The sequence below is a fragment of the Engraulis encrasicolus genome, chromosome 7, assembly GCF_034702125.1.
Source record: "Engraulis encrasicolus isolate BLACKSEA-1 chromosome 7, IST_EnEncr_1.0, whole genome shotgun sequence".
In the NCBI taxonomy this organism is placed as follows: Eukaryota; Metazoa; Chordata; class Actinopteri; order Clupeiformes; family Engraulidae; genus Engraulis; species Engraulis encrasicolus.
This window is the reverse complement of record NC_085863.1, coordinates 16,118,964-16,131,463: the sequence shown is the minus strand read 5'-3', so window position 1 is coordinate 16,131,463 and position 12,500 is coordinate 16,118,964. Positions and strand designations below refer to the sequence as shown.

Genomic DNA, 12,500 nt, shown 5'->3' with positions numbered 1-12,500 from the left:
CAATCCAACCCCATCAACCATCAACCATCAAACCAAACCTTCCGCCGACCCAACCCCCCCTTCGACCAACCGACCGAGCAACCGAACGAGCGTGCGCCGGAACGTTCCTCAGCGAAACCCACTACCGCTACTCACTCCCTCGCTCCCTCGCTCCCCCCTTTTGCTTGCTCTTTTGTTGACTTGTTGAATCCAATTAGGTGGTTTTGTCTGGGACTGATGCCCCGGTGTCATTTTCTTGCGCAAAATCCTGTAATTTTCGCCTCTCGGCTCTTTGTGTTCCCGACATCATTTGTTCATCATTTTCTATTGTACGCACATATTGGTGTGTGTGTGTGTGTGTGTGTGTGTGTGTGTGCATGTGTGTGTGTGGGAGAATGTATGTGTGTGGTGTGTATGTGTGTGGTGTGTGTGTGTGTGTGTGTGCACGCGCTTGTGCTTTTCACTCCATCGTCCTTGCAGTGTCTCTTAGGGGGCAGGCGAAAACCCTTTTCAAATGCAGAGGCGTTTTGGGTGTGTGTGTTGGGTGTGTGCGTGTGTGTGTTGGCTTGCCGGTTTTGTGTTGATTGTCACAATACAATCAAGGGGGGTGTCAGCGGTGGGTGGTGGTGTCCGCGGGGGGTGTGTGTGGAGGGTTATTCAGAGTCCCAGTGTAATGTTAACCATCCCACCACCACCACCACCACCTCCTTTTGCCGACCCCCTACCCCCTGCAGCCCCCCCCCATCTCTCTCACTCGTGCCCCCGGTGAAGCAGCAGCACTAAACTCCCCAGTGTGTGTGGAAGCCTGTGTGTGCGTGCGTGCGTGTGCGTGTGTGTGTCCGCGTGTGCGTGTGTAAGCGTATGTTTCGTTCATCACTGGATCATGGGTGTAAGCCCACAAGTTGTTTGGCAGCGTTTAACCCTGCCACGTTCTGCTTGGGCTTTCCCCCCTTGGCGATTATGATAGCAACAGATTGTCGTATTTACTCTGGTACGCCACACGATAGAACCTGTTACTCATTCTGCCCACGAGTTTGCGCACCGCATGTCAAATTAGTGACAGAAAACACTGCCGCAGGAAGGGAGGGAGTGAGATGGAGAGAGTCAGAGAGAGAGAGAGAGAGAGAGAGAGAGAGAGAGAGAGAAAGATGGGGGAGAAAAGAGAAAAGCGACGTGAGAATAAATAAGGAGCAAAATTGTTGATTTGATCATGGCCGCAGTCATTGATTGTAGTAAGAATGTGTTTCGGGGGGAAAAAAGGGAAGGAATCAAACGATGGCCTTCCTTCTCTCTCAGTTTTGCTTTGTGCTTCAACAACAGGTAATGTATGCCGTGCACATGCTGTTTCCCTAGCGCTCCCTTCAAACATGGCTTCACTGGGTTGTAGCGTCGTGGTAACAATTGTCTCTTGTCATGACAACCCTGCCTTATGTTCTCACTGGCTGCAGAATGCTAGCTCAAGAAAGCTTCTTTGGAATGGTAAATGGCGGCGGTGGCGGTGGTGGTGGTGGTGGAGGTGTTGGCAATTTGGTGGGGGTTTAGAGGGTTGATGGGGGTGGGGGGCAGGGACGCAGAGAAAGCCACACTGACCTCAGTGGTGACAGGATGACACAAGTTTCCCCCCCTCATCATCAAGGTCATAGTATCGCGCAAGCCTCTCTCCTCATCATTTTTCGCCCCCTCCCGCCCCCCGAAACCCATTCGGTCCTTACCCCCCGCATCTCCGCAGCCTCTATATGTTCTGGCTATAGCAAAGGAGAGGGGAAACATGGCTTCCTCCCCTTACAACACCTATCAAAATGATAGGCTCGTGTTTTAAAGGTGACTGTCCGACTTTCTCGTTTCCGCATCAGGTTATACGCACTGGCCTCTCGATTCGAATCTATCCTTTCCTCCTCCTCTCCTCCGATCTTAATTCATCAGATCCCCTCTCCTCGCCTCATTCATCCTTGTCCTCTCAATGAGTGCTCTCTCTCTCTCTCTCTCTCTCTCGCAATCTCTATTCACCTCTCTCTACCTCCTTCAATACCCCCCACCCCCCCTCTCTCCCTCTCGCTCTCTCTCTCTCTCTCTCTCTCTCTCTCTCTCTCTCTCTCTCTCTCTCTCTCTCTCTCTCTTTCCAGCCATTTTCTCTTCAAGCTCCCTTCAGCTTGCGGCAACCCTTATCTCTCCTCTGCTCCTCTCTGCTCCTCTCTGCTCCTCTCTGCTCCGGCTTGCGTCCCCTCCTGTTGTCCAGCTCCCAGTAGCCGCAGTAAGGCTGTGGTGGTGCTCAAGGCTGTGGCGTGGCGTGGGGGAATGATCCGTGCCTCTTGCCTGTCATCATACTGATCAGCTGCACGTGAGCGCGCGAGCGTGTGAGCGAACCGTGCGTGGTCGTCCATGCGTAGTAGGGCATCAGCTAACTGCCAAGCGCTGGACACGCCGGGCCGCCCGGCGGCCGTACGGATGGATGGATGGACCACCAAACAGCTCTCAGCTCTCAGCTCGTCTACATGCGCGTTTCCATTACCCGCTCGTGTAGCTGTGTAGTGAAGTGTATCCCCCCCGCACCACCTACCCAAACCGCCCTGTACCGCCTCCACGCTCTTACACAAGTATACGCACACACAAACACACACACACACACACACACACACACACACACACACACACACACACACACACACACACACACACACACACACACACAATGCGCACACACAAACTCTACACTGCACACACACACACACACACACACACACACACACACACACACGCACACACACGCACGCACACAATGCGCACACACAAACTCTACACTGCACACACATACACACCGTCACACACACAAGCACGTGTCCTTCACATAACTGTGGCCGCAGGGTCCAAATGACACACCGGTATTGGCCATCAGTCATGGTGGTGGAGGTGGAGGTGGAGGGGGAGGTGGAGGGGGAGCTGGAGGGCAAGTGTTGCAAGGCAAAGGGACAGAGCGGACAGGCAGGCAGGCAGAAAGGGGAGGAAGGAAGGCAGACAGGGTAGGCAAGCGGACAGGCAGGCAGGTGGACAGGCAGGTAGGCACTGGGCAGGCAGGCAGGCGGACAGGCAGGCAGGTGGACAGGCAGGCAGGCAGTAGGCAGGCAGGCAGGCGGACAGGCAGGCAGGTGGACAGGCAGGTAGGCGCTGGGCAGGCAGGCAGGCAGGCAGGCAGGCGGACAGGCAGGTAGGCACTAGGCAGGCAGGCAGGCAGGCGGACAGGCAGGCAGGCAGGCAAGTCAGGCAGGCAGACAAGGGAGGCAGGCGGACAGGCAGGCAGGAAGGCAGGCATGCAAGCAGACAAGGAAAGCAGGCGGACGGGCAAGCAGACAAGGAAAGCAGGCGGACGGGCAGGCAGGCAGGCAGGCAAGTCAGGCAGGTGGGCAGGCGGACGGACAGGAAGGCAGGCAGGCAAGTCAGGCAGGTGGGCAGGCAGGCAGGCAGGCAAGGCAAGGCAAGGCAAGGCAAGGCAAGGCAAGGCAGGCAGGCAGTCAGGCAATGCAGGCAGGAAAAGCAGGCAGGCGGACAGGCAGGAGAGGAAGGCAGGCAGGAAAGGCAGGTATGCGGGGAAACCGGCAGGCAGGCAGGTTGGCAGGCAAGGCAAGCAGGCAGGCAGGCAGGCGTACAGGCAGGGGAGGAAGGCAAGCAAGCAGGCAGGCAGGCAGGGGAGGAAGGCAGGCAGGGGAGGAAGGCAGGCAGGCGGGCTGACAGACAGGCAGGCAGGGGAGGAAGGCAGGCAAGCAGGCAGGCAGGCAGGCAGGCACGCAGGCAGGCGTACAGGCAGGGGAGGAAGGCAGTCAAGCAGGCAGGCAGGCAGGCGGACAGGCAGGGGAGGAAGGCAGGCAGGCAGGCGGACAGGCAGGCAGGGGAGGAAGGCAGGCAGGGGAGGAAGGCAGGCAGGCAGGGGAGGAAGGCAGGCAGGGGAGGAAGGCAGGCAGGCGGGCTGACAGACAGGCAGGCAGCCGTTTCAATGGCAGCGGTGGTGGGAATCCACTAGCGGAGGAGGTGACGTCACCTCAATGCACCGCGCACGTTTACCTGCAGTGTTCAGGTAGCCGGCACTGTAACACTGTGGGATCGCCCGGTTCAGCCGCATGATGCATGTTTTCGGGGGGCGACATGGTTGGCCGAATTGGAGCTGTGCTGCATGATAAATGTTTTCGGGGGGGGGGGTTATATGGTTGGGCGAATCGAAGCTGTGTGTGCTTTAGCCCTCTGCATCACTACACTACACCACAGAGGACCTACTAAAGTGCGGCGTCGCTGGCCTCCTCAAACCTCCTCATATCTGGTGTAGTGTTGTAGGGTGTTCTGCCCGAGAGCCCCAGAGGACTCCCTCTCTCCCTCTGTGCCAAACTAGCAGCCCAGCCGAGCCCACAGCACCACAGCACCAGCCTGCTGCTACTGCTGCTGCTGCTGCTGCTGCTGGACGACCTTAGTCACTACCCTCCTCCCTCTACACCCCCGGGGGGCAACTCTGGGTAGAGGTTAGCCTGCCGGTGCCTTTGATGCATATGAGATGGCAAAATCGGCATTACGTGCTGTGTGTGTGTGTGTGTGCCTGTATGCTGGGGGGAGTGTTAATGTGTGTGCGTGTGTGCGGACGTGTGTGTGTGTGTGTGGGCACAGGTGTGTGTGTGTGTGCGTGCACGTGCATGTGTGTGCTTGCTTGGGGTGTACGGTTTTAAACCATGTACTGTATGTACTGTAGTATGAGTGTGAGGCAACCTAGAGTAGGTATAGCACAAACCGTAGTAAGAGAATAGCATAGCAGGCAGCTAACAATGCTGGAGTACTTTACCACACAGATCACGTCCCCACACTGACTCACACTGGCACACATGTTAAGACACATTTGCATGTCAGCTTTCATTCGGATTCCATCGCAGTCGGTGTTGGCATTGGAATGGGAAATGAGGAAATGCGGATGAGATTTCTGGATTCTTCTCTGCGTATATTCTATTACATACAAACTAACCCTGTTATAAGTGTGCATGTTTTTTCCGGAATAAATATCAGTTTTATGAAGATATATGGTTTTCACGGAAGGTGTTAATTTTACGAGGGACAATTAATATCCTATAACCTCGGCAGTAAAATATGTGTCGCAAGATTTTTCAAATACCTATGTGCGGTTGCAGCACACACGCGTGTGTGTGTGTGTGTGTGTGTGTGTGTGTGTGTGTGCGTGTGCATGTGTGTGTGTTGGTGCATTTTTGAGGAGCAGGGGGTTGTGTGGGAGCCCCCGCCCTCTCTGACCCGGAGTATGTGAGGTCTTTTGAACAAGTGTGTGTGTGTGTGTGTGTGTGTGTGTGTGTGTGTGTGTGTGTGTGTGTGTGTGTGTGTGTGTGTGTGTGTGTGTGTGTGTGTGTGTGTGTGTGATATGGGGGATGGGAGAGGTAGTGGTGTGTTTGTGTGTATGTAGGAGGGTGGCCATATTTGTTAGTGGGGGGTCTACTTTCTCACATTGGGGGGCGTGCGCACACACACACACACACACACACACACACACACACACACACACACACACACACACACACACACACACACACACACACACACACACACACACACACACACACACACACACACACACACACACACACACACACACACACACACACACCTACCTCTGGTTTAGATTACATTTGTCAGACTCAGTCAGGACATGCAAGGCGCTTGATTGCTTTTGTCTCATCGCTCTGGTCTCAATTTCATTTGCCTGGATTAACAAGCCTCTCTGTGATGTTAAGTGCCCTTGTCTTACTTGGAACATCTATCTCTGGCGGTAGAGAGAGAGAGAGAAAATAAAAATAAAACAAGAGGAATGGTGCATTTGATGAAGGTCTAGAGAGAGAGAGAGAGGGAGAGAGAGAGAGAGAGAGAGAGAGAGAGAGAGCTGGAACACAACCAACCATAGAGGGAAATCCGAGGACGAGGAGAAAGGAATCGGAAAATCAGAGAAGACTTTTTACCGGAGCCAAATCTACTGCTGTATCCCATCTCCCACCTCCCATCTCCCACCTCCCATCTCCCACCTCCCATCTGGCTTAAGGTGGATAATCCCCCCTCAGCCGTGCGGTTGGGCTATACCTCCGTCTCCTGCTAGGGTATAGAATAATTTATTCTGTATTTTGGATGTGCGTAGAGAGCTCACATCTGCCGGAGTCCAATTCCTTGCACATGTACAGTATTAATGATTCTGATTCTGATAGGTCTCTGTCTCAGTCTAACAATCAACCAACCCCCACTACTCAAAGCACCGTCCATGGTGCCAAGGTGATGCAATTCTGGAATTGTGATTTATATATGGGTGAGCTTCGTTGCTTCGTTGCAAAATGGCGTGTATCCATTTTGTAACATTTTGGGAAATTGACAGTGTTGTATTGGGCAATTTATTATTGCAAAATGCATTTTAAATAGGATTAAAAAGTATGTTCTCAAAATATCTGAATGGCAAGAATTCACATATAGATACGATATGATATAATAGTAATAGGCAGTAGATGATGGGCTGTCTGAGCAGTCATTTTCCATAATAACGAAACTCTTTATATTCAACACAATACATAAAAAAATCCTCCTTTACCATTGTGTGAGCTTTTGCCATGTTGGGGGAAAAAAATGAATCTGCTTCTCAGCCCCCTCCCCCAACGTCTGTCTTCCTGTGTCGAAGTGATTCTGGAATTGTGAGTTGGTTTTGCTTTGATATTTCATCACAACATGTTTTCAACCCTATACTTCTCTGTGGTTCACATTTGAACCATGTTGAGAAAAAAAATAATCCTTGGTGAATACAGTCCACCACCAGAAGCCTCCACTTGAAGGCAAATGAAGTGCAGATTTGTTGGATGGATGTGGGAGATATCAAATGGGCAATGCTTGGTGTGCATCTCTGACGTGTGAAGCCAAGAATCTTCAATGGACTCCCACAGAGTTGATTTTAGGGTTTCATATAGCTTTCCACTCTAACCACACAACGCTTTGAAAATGTATCGCAAAAAAAACAGATTGCTGAGAAACCATTTAGGTTTGAAAATATAAAAAATATATATAATCTGTGACTTTAAAAAGTAACTGCGAATTTGTAAAATTCCAGTGATGGGGTGTGCACCTTTTAAGTGAGACACAGTGAATGTAATCGTGACCTCCTGTGGTTTTGATGGGTCCTGGCCAGTCAGTTTTTGATTTTTTTTTTTGCCCTAATGAGGAATTCCCTCCCCAGTACTATGCACTTCATCAGAGAGAGTAGAGAGAGAGAGGTTCCATTGGCCCATTGTTTCCTGGTTCTATTATTGGGGGGGAAATCCCCCTTTAGGCAGACCTAGGCAGACCTGAGGACTGTTCTATTCAATGCTAGGAGCATTATGACACGCCCCTTTAGGCAGACCGGAACCTGGTCACATTAGGTGCCCATAGAAACCTATTATGTTGGCATATCTCTATACTTAAAGAATCTCTGACTTCATACTGACCGGCCATCTGTACGTTCACTTGACACAATACCTTAAGTTCCCCTGTCTCCTCCTAGTAGGCTAGACATCATCCCCTTATCGGCTTAGTGCCTTTTATCAGACATTTATATAATAAAACGGAGCTTTTAAATTACGTTTCACACAGAGAAAAAGAAGCAATGCCATGCGGAAATAGAGAAATGTATCCCACATACATTTTTCATTTGAATGCATTTACTTTAACCGAAAATGTACAGTATGCAGTATAGGCCTATCTGCTATGTTTCTATGCTCCTCCATTTCTGTAGGTCTATAGTATGTAAAGTCATTCTGCATCCAAAAATGTCTTTGAACACCTGTCTGATAATAGACTTCACATGATTAGTGTACCCCAGGGGTGGGGAACCTATGTCTTGAGGCTGTCTTATCCGGTCCTGACATAATTTTAATGTCATGCAGTTTCACATGAAATATGATGTTTTGTGAATAAATGTTAGAAATTACATGTGAAATACAATTGAGTCATATTTTCAGGGGACCTAGTGAAGGTGGGGTCTGTTGTAAAGGTGGCCGACTTCAATATAGGCCTAAAGTGCACAATCCTGGTTTGTGTTCTAGTACGACCCTCGGACTTTATCCCCTTAAGACACGGCATTATAAATTAGCTGTTACCAGAATGGCAATGACCAAGTCGTAATGTATTACTAAAGGCCCCGTGCACTAGTCATAGTAGTGTAGTACTATAGTAGTTAACTTTCAATGTCTATTACAGCGTGCCACAGGAGGTACGGCATGCGTTAAGGGGCTACAAAATTTCAAGTAGACCCTCGAATGAAAAAGGTTTCCCACCTCCGGTGTAACCCTCCATCCTCCCCAAATGAGAAGCCTACTACCCGGTCCATCATTTTGACGTTCATGATATTCAATCTCTATTCAGAGGTTTCTGTCTACGTATTTCAAATCACCAGGTTCCTACCTGTGCAGTTAGTATGTGGTTTAAATAATGAACTCATCTACTGGGCCTAACAGCTGTGTTGATTGAAACCAAGAGATTTAGTGCTCTCCACATACTTTTATGTTGAAATGTGTTTTTCAGCTAGCATAGAATGTTCCCATGTTGCAATCTAATGGAATCAGTTATTCCCAAATTTCCTACCTGGAAATGCATAATATATACTGGTACCACACGTAGCAACACCACACAATTGCCTTGTTTACATGATAGATTTAATTCAGAACTAGCCCAATTTAATTCTGAATAAAGCTTAATTCCGCTTTGAAAACGTCATGTACTGTAAACAATTCGCAATACTGCAATGTTAACTCGACTGAATTATTTCATTCTGAATGATTAATTCTGAATTAAAAACATGATGTAAACATGGCCAATGTTCTCTGCTCTTTTGCTTTTGATAATGTAAAGAAAAAGGCAAGGCAACGAATACCCACATAAATGCTCTACCTTTTCCTCTCATGAACGTGCGTGCCACTCCACGATAAAGTGCTGAAACACCTTGTCGCATTTAGGATAACACCCTCCCATCTCGCAACCATCTTGAGATACGAGGCCTCATAATAAGAATAACTGATTAGCACACCGGCGTGAATGAGACTCTGTAGCCAGGAGCTAAGGATGGGAGTCCTGTAAATTAATATGATGTAACCGTGATGATTAAACAGTTTAATTTTCATTTTCTCTATTGCCCCCAGGTCTATGTGGGACTACAGTCACCCTCAGTCTTTAATGGCAAAGAGACTGTGTGTGTGTTATTGATGCAACATTGAAATCGTGATCACGCTCTGCCTCATTGCCACCGTTGCTGTTTATAGTGTAGTCCGTACTGCAGCCAGGGCAGCTGACGGGGGAAAGGGGGGCCAGTTGTCCTGGGCCCAGGGAGATGAGGGGCCCAGAATTGGCTCCTTAAAATGACATTGTATGTATTGGATTCAGGGGGGCTTTCAGATGACTTTTTCCCGTGCCCTCCCAAAGCTCTCAGTGGCCCTGACCAGCTATACAAGAAAGGTGCTATCTTACGGTGCGTAGGTTGCGTGCTCACAATATCCTACCAGCACATTGATAGATACACTAAAGGGATAGAGAGAGGGATTGACAGAAGAAAAGGGAGAAAAAAACAGAATGAAGAACTGAGAGATATAGGCCTATATATTGAGCAGACAGGATGACTTCACACCATTAAGGAAAAGGACTGAAAGGGGAGAGTAAAAAAAAGGATGGAATTCTTTAAAGAGAAAAATGCTCCAGTCTTCTCCGTAGAAGAATGTCAGTAACAAAATGGTTGTGGCACATTTGCAGTTCATTTACATTTTCCTCAGGGTTGATGGGACTTGGAAAGTATTGCTGCCATAGCAGTTGGATAGCAGAAGGGACCAAGAAACTTCATCCCAGAACAAATGAAAAGGGGAAAGAAAGAAGAAAAAAAGAAAAAAGACTGAATGAAAGAAAGGAAGAGAGGGAGAGAGAGTACGTCACACTCTGGCAAGTGTCTCCCATACAAATCTGCGGGATCAGCTTCCCATATGGTGGTGCGACTGTCTCACACTCTCTCACTCTCTCTCTCTCTCTCTCTCTCTCTCTCTCTCTCTCTCTCTCTCTCTCTCTCAATCTCTCTCTCTCTCTCTCTCTCACACACACACACACACACACACACACACACACACACACACAGACACACGCACACGCAAACACACACACACGTGTGCGCGCACACACACTACTGGACCACAGTCAAATCCCAGTACACTGTCAGAGAGGCTCCAGCCTCCACTGTTGCACCAACACAGCCTGGTTTTACAGGCCACCAGCGCCTCACCAGCAGACTCGTCCCAAATTGCTCGCCTGCCGTGGGGGGGAATGGTTCCAGCGTGAGCACCCGCCCGGCCCGATGGCTCCAATCTTATTTGCGAAGTCTTGGTGTATATCCCCCTTGTTAGGCGAGTCGACAGCACTTGGCATGACGAACATGATAAAACTCTGAGATAAAGCAAAGTTTAAAATTAGACCGCTGTGAACTGCAAAAGCAGGTCAGTTTTTCTGCGCTCAGGGAAAAATCTGGGACAGAACGTGTCACCCAAAATGCCTGAGAAGGAGAGAGAGAGAGCGGGAGAGAGAGAGAGAGAGAGAGAGAGAGAGAGAGAGAGAGAGAGAGAGAGAGAGAGAGAAGGAGAAGGAGGGAAAAATTGGGACTGGCAATTATAGAGTCACCTGTGAAAACACACAGACAGGTAAAATGGAAGATATAAAAAGAGAGAGAGAGAGAGAGAGAGAAAGATAAAAAGATGGAGTAGACTCATTTTTCACAGATAGTATGAGCTGTCTGGTGTGTTTGCGGGGGCCTCGAGGCTCTTCATACCAGAATGTCAGGGGCTCTGTAAAGCATTCATGATGTGTTAAAACACAATGAGGAACTATTGTTCCCCTAGCCCAGTGTCTAACACCATTGCCCCATCTGTTGGGCCACTGTAAGGGCAGAGACAGTCTCTCTGTTAGACGTGCTCTACATGTAGATCCACATAGATCAGTGAACTCCATCTCTGTTTTTCTATAGCGTCTCGAACAAAGCGTTTCTGCTTTGGGCGAAAAAAAAAATCAAAAAGAGGGACTATCAATGATTTTTATATTTCTTTTGACAGAGTGGATCAATGGCCTGCGCAGATTTAATAGTAACACTGTCTGAGCTGAGCACCATCTTTGGATTTAATAACATTTCGGATTTAAAGCCATTTCTTTTTGGAAAAAGGGGAGATTAGCAGACAAAGACTTTGCTATGCTAATTATTCTATATTTCTTTTGGCTGTGCGATGAGAACAGGCTGTGAAAGAAGTAAGGCCTGAAATGTTCTGAACATCATGACCATATGTTTCTTCCAGGCTCAAGGGCAGTGACAGCCATTTGCAAAAACCGTGTCGTGTCGCAGGCAGGCTGTCGGCTAATGGGAATAGGTTTTCTGTGCTACACAATTCGTGCTATTGCTTTTACTGTAAATTAAATTAGACCTGTTAAGATGAAGTGTGCTTGGCTCTGCCGTGGCGTTAATGGTGGGGCACTGGGTTACTACACCGGCAACCTGAGTTCGATTCCAGCCCCTGTCATTTGCCGATCCTTCCCCATCTCTCTCCCCACTAATTTCCGGTCGGTCCTTCACTGTCCTGTCAAGAATAAAGGTGAAAACCCCCCAAAATATTTACATTTTAAAAAGATATATTAAATTAGACCAGTTAAGATAAATCATGCTGTAAATTTAAACTGCATTCATTTACTGTGCATTTGATTACATGTATGACCAGGAAACCCATCAACATCATCGGTAAAATGATATGCAAATTTTCAAATTAACATAATACTGTGAACACATTTGATTTACTGAAGAGTGCCAAGTGAACAAAATGAGACCAAATCTCTGTCTGTCTACCTAATATCCATAAGCAAGAGGAGGCTAGGCTATCATTGTGTGTTTTTGAAGGTTGTATGCCTTATCTGTGATGCGCACGTTCGATCCTTCACTCTGGTTTTCGACGCCTTTCCCTTGAAACGCCACAATGCCGAAGCGGCATTTGCAATTACCCCCAAACGAATGAGGGGCCAAGCCGCTATAATGGAGTAGATAAATCACATGCCTCCACCTGCTCATGTCAGTCCTCTAGAAAATGCACCGTGCACATGCAAAGCTTATTCATTTTGACAATTCCTAGCTGGCTGTAGTCATTTCTGAAAGGGTTCCATAAGTATGACAAAACACAGAATTTAAGAAGATCATGCACACCTGATAGGAATCTATGAACCATTGCAATGCTGTCGTAGAGTAGTATAGCATGTGTAACATACTAACAAACATCTAATGTTAGTCAAATTTCCTTGTATTAGTAAATATACTTAGCAAATAAAAAAAACTATTATGATTTAAGAAGTTTGTGTGGAGCCGATATGAACGTATGATCAATTCCGGGATTACAGACATGACAGACATGCTGTAGGTGCCGTGTCTATGAGCCACATCAAGGTGGTCAGATATTTCTTTGGATTTCTCTTCTATT

At 48.2% G+C, this 12,500-nt stretch overlaps 1 protein-coding gene across 1 annotated transcript in view; it reads left to right on the top strand.

The window, feature by feature from the left end:
- Positions 1–12,500, top strand: part of nova1 (NOVA alternative splicing regulator 1) — a 36,910-nt gene that overhangs the window by 6,337 nt on the left and 18,073 nt on the right. The window lies entirely within an intron of this gene.